The sequence below is a fragment of the Echinops telfairi genome, unplaced genomic scaffold (assembly GCF_000313985.2).
Source record: "Echinops telfairi isolate 266 unplaced genomic scaffold, ASM31398v2 ScPeMD7_5;HRSCAF=22, whole genome shotgun sequence".
Lineage (NCBI taxonomy): Eukaryota > Metazoa > Chordata > Mammalia > Afrosoricida > Tenrecidae > Echinops > Echinops telfairi.
The window spans coordinates 31925747-31930957 of NW_022103901.1; positions in this window are offsets into that span (position 1 = coordinate 31925747).

The window sequence follows — 5211 nt, forward strand, 5'->3', positions numbered from 1 at the left end:
TTGAGGTTGTTGGGGTTGATTTCTGTTTGGGTTTGTTCTTTTAGAACAGTCAGGCATCATTCTCCAGAGAGTCAACGAGCATCAGTCTCTCTTTGGGAGACTCATAGGAATGCTTCTTCGAACTGCCTACAGATAATTTCAGTGTGGGCTAGGGCTACCAGCTTTTTCCTCCTGTGGTTTCACGCTTTTCCTAGTCAACCAGTATTATGTTATTTTTAGGGCAAGTTGGATGGTCCTCTTGGGTTGCTGGTTGGGTGGTTGTGGATCTGAAAGTATGGCACTTCACTGGATGATTTCACTGGAAGCCGTGTGGTGTGGCCCATGCGGGGGTGCCTATGCTGCAATAGGAGTGCCATGGAGGGCAGGTGGGTGTGCCCACTTTGGTGTAGAGCAGTGAAGATGGTGGAAAGACTTGTCCTAGTTGGCTAGATTACTGCGTATGTTGGGTAGAAGTTCACGCAGCAGATTGGAGTGCTGAAGAGACTTGGCGGAGCTGCCTTAGGCCTTGTGAAACACTATGGCAGGTGGGAGGAAGCTCTTTTAGCCACATGGGACCACGGAGGAAGGGCAGGGGATGCCCCAGCCACGTGGAGTGCTGTGGAAGGCTGGCAGAGAAAACCCCAGCCAAGTAGAGCACCCTAAAGGGTGGGCAGGATTTCCCCCAGCCGTTTAAAGGGCCTTGGAACATAGGCAGTGGTTCCCCTGCAGCAGAATGTGGGCCTCTTCCTCCAGTTGTGTGTTATGCCACCGGGCGTTGGAGCTCCCCCAGTTGCGTGAAGGGCAGGCGTAATTGTCCTAGGTGAATTGGAGTGGCATGGAGACCAGCAGTGGCATGTGAGAGAAAAGAGAAGAGAAAGAAAAATTGAGCCTGGTGAGACTGTGGGGGGAAAGAGAGAAGAGAGAAACAAAAGTAAAATGTAGCTGAAAACCAATTGCCTGACGATGGGGTTGTAGGTGTTTAAACCCTGCTCAGAGGCGGTGGCAAGCTGTGGCTGTGTTTAAGTATAGCTCTTGGGCTGGCCAAAGGAGCCCAGCTCTAGCCGAGACTGTGGTGGTGCTAAGGCTAACCCTTAGCTGGCCTCCACAGTAGTAAGCCAAAAGCCCACAGCTCCTCAAAACCTAGTAGATCTGTGTCTACTTAACTTTACGATGTTCCTCCTGTGACCTAGCAGAATCAAATTTCCCTCTCAGTGGCTCTCCTGTGCCTCTGGTATGTGTTACTTGGTCGCTATCTTGCCAGAACATCATTTTTTTTTGAAACTTCCTGCATGATTCAATATTTTTTCCATAGAATCCTTCAACATTGCACTTCAAGACTTGTATTTTTTTCCCCTTTGGTTCTTTCAGCATGAGATATGCTCTGCCCTCTTGTTTTTCTAACTCCAAGTCTTTTCACATTTCATTATAATACTTTGTCTTCCTAGCTGGCCTTTGAAATTTTCTTTTATTTAATTATTTCTTCTATTAATTTTAGCTACTGTATATTCATGTGCAAGTTTCAGAGCTTCTTCTTCTTTTTTTTTTCTTCTTTTTTTAACATTTCATTAGGGGCTCACACAACTGTTATCCCAATCCATACACACATCAATTGTGTAAAGCGCATTTGTACATCGTTTCTCAAAACATTTTCTCTCCATTTAAACCCCCGACATTAGGTCCTCATTTTTCCCCTCCCTCCCCGCTCCCCCCTCCCGCATGAGCCCTTGATAGTTTATAAATGGGTATTTTGTCATATCTTGCCCTGTCCGACGTCTCCCTTCATCCCCTTTTCGGTTGTCTGTTCCCCAGGGAGGAGGTCACACACAGTTCCATGTAATCTGTTCCCTCTTTCCTACCCATTCTCCCTTTACCCTCACTGTTTTGCCACTCACACCACTGGTCCTATAGGGCTCATCCATCCTGGATTCCCTGTATTTTCAGTTCCTATCTGTACCTGTGTACCTCCTCTGGTCTAGCCAGTCTTGCAAGATCGAATTCGAGTCATGGTAGTGGGAGCGGGGAGGAAACCTTTAGGAACTAGAGTCAGAGCTTCTTCTAACATCTACTTTGGTCTTTTTTTCCTTTCCTGTTTTTTAAATGACCTTTTGCTTTCTTTGTGTATGATGTTCTTGATTTCATCACCTGTCTCATCTGGTCCTCATTACTGTTTAATGCATCAAATCTGTTCTTGAGATTCAAACCTGTTCTTCTAAATTCAGGTGACATACACTGAAGTTTGTATTTGACTCTTGTGGACATCTTTTAATTTTATTCAGCTTTAACCTGGACTTGCATCAGTGGTCTATTCCAGAGTCAGACCCAGGCCTTTTGTTTTTGGCTGGTGATATTAGGCTTCTCTGCAATCTCTTTACACAAATGTAGTCAATTCAATTCCTGTGTATTCCATCCGGTGAATTCCCTGGGTATGGTTGCCATGTATGTTGTTGAAAACACTTTTTCAACGTAGAAGCTGTTGGTTATGCAAAATTCTATCATTTGTTCTCCAGCTTTATTTCTATCACCATCACTATATTATGTAACCACCGATCCTTCCTTTTGGCTTTCAAGTTTTGAATCCCAACCACCAGTAATTACTAATACATCTTGATAATATGTTGGGTTAGTTGCAGACTGAATAATTTGGTAGAATTCTTCCCTTTCTTCATCACTTGCTTTAGTGGTTAATGTATACATTTGAATAATAGTTGCATTAACTAGATTTCCTTGTAGGTGTATAGATTTTCTGCTATCACAGATAGCATCATATTTCAAGACAGATCTTAACATTTTTTAAATGATAAATTCCTCTTAAATTTGTCATTCCTGGCATACTAAACTATATGACTGGAAGACTCAAAAGGACCAATACCTGCCATTTCTGTTTACTAATGGCTTTAATATTGATATTTATCCGTTCTGTTTAATTTTTTATGGCTTTTAATTTTCCTAGATTCATACTTTATACAATCTTGTTCTGGACATCAGTCAATTTCCCAAAAGGATGAAAATGTTGACCAAATAGTGCATTTGGAGTTCGTTACACCAGGTCAGACAGAATCAAGCTTTCTATTTAGAGGTTCTAAAAAGATTGCATAACAGTGTGTGAGAAAAAAGGCCTTATTTGTGGCAGACGGGGCAGTGGTTTTGCCATCATGACAATGTACCTGCTCATGCAGTCATCTCAGTGCACCAGTTTTTGGCAAAAAACAGCATTCCGCTCTTGCCCCATAATCCTTACTCACCTTACCTTGCTCTGTGTGACTTCTTTTTGAATGAAGAGGGATATGAAAGGACAGCGATTTAATGACATAGAAGAGGTGAGAAAAAAAAGAGGGAGGTGCTGTCAGCCATCTGAATGAGTTTGAAGAATGTTTCCAAGAATGGAATCACAGATTTGACAAATGTATTAAGTGTAATGGAGAGTACTTTTAAGGTGATAGGTTGTTTTATATAAAAAAAATTAAATACATAGATTTGAAAAAAAACAAACCCTCCATTTTTGGGGGTACCCCTTCGTATCAGACAGGGACCAATCTCTAAGATTTATAGAAAACTTCAATACCTCAACAGAAAAATACAAATATTATAGTTAAAAAGGTGAATAGCTAGTTTAAGAAAAAATAATTCCTTTAAAAAAAACCCAACATTTTCTTGAGGGCTTTTACTACTTTTGTATCAATCCATACATCAATTGCATCAAACATATTTGTACATATGTTGCCATCACTATTTTCTAGACATTTATTTTATATTGAGCCCTTGGTGTCAGCTACTCTTTTTTCCCTCCCTGCCCCACTCTTGTGGCCCCTTGATAAATTATAAATCATTATTATTATCATATCTCACACCGACTGCTGTCTCCCTTCCTCACAAGAATTAGTTTTTATGATGTGGTCCTGCTTGCTACTTGTTCTCATGAAGTGTTCCCTGAAGATATGGGTGCTATAGTAAAGTGTGGTGAAGAAATAAGATGGTACCCAGCTATTTGAAAGGAATAGTATTTGGGGTCTTAATGTCTATCTTAAAACAAGCATCTATACAAGTGAGGCACCAGCTAAGTCTGCATGGAAGAAGCCTACCAGCCAGTGTGTTCAAAGGATAATAATAAAATACATAATTGGAGGGTGGGGAACTCTATTAGAGCTTAACATCTTAGCACCTGGTTTGCAGAAGGCTATGGATAACAGTGAAGCCTCAATTTTATTTGCAGAGTCTTCATATGAATTAAGCCCTCATTAAATTTCCCAAGTCTATTACCAAGGATGTGAATAGTCTTGACCTCAGACATTGCATTGGAAAGTGGATTACTGTAGGTATAATTAGTCTAAAATTTAACATCTTATCATTTGTTTTATCTTTTGACTAATTTTTAGCTTGTTCCAGTTTTTATTATTTCTTGCTTTCTTTTGGTGTTTCTGTGTTTTATTTATTGTTGTTGTTGTCTTTTTTAGTATGATTTCCTTGATAATGAAGTTCATAATAGGTAAACGTAGAGACAGTAATTAAATGAATAGTTTACTAGGGTTTGGGCAGGGACGGTCAGGGGATTTAGGCAGCTAATAACAATGGGTACAACAATGAAGACAATGCTACGTGGACAGCCCCCTGCCCCTCAGAAGAATTTACCTCATAGGACAACACTGAAACTACACCTCAGAGAGAGGGACAAGTCTGATCAGAGCACACAGGAGCAAATGAAGGGGGAGGAAGAGAGAGTGGAGCACATCCTGGCCCACCAAACCTTGAGAATGATATCCCTGCTCAGAGCAGCCAATCCACAGAGAAGACCACATGGCCAGCGCCACTATGAGACGCAACATCCCACACTGACCCATAGCCCTACGGGGGAACAACACTGGAGACACAGCGTGGGAATTGTGTCAGATCTGACCCTACCACACTGAGGCAAAACACTAAGGGTGTGCAACAGAACAGCAAGGGGAACAGAGCAATGAAGTCCCCAGGGAATGCCAAAATTAGACCTTGGGGCCAGGGCCTGGCACCCCATCAGACTCAACAGGAAAACACTCCTAAAATCAACAAACAGACCTTGAACTATTTATAGGCTTTTCTTTTTTTGTCATTGCTTTTTTGTTGTTTTGTTTTATTTTGTTGTTTTGTTTTGCTCTGTCTTGCTTTTTGTGCATATTATTATCTCTGCAGGTTTATCTAGATAATATAGGCGGGATCAACAATCTGGAGGAGAAAACAACAGGACCCACGGTTCCGGGG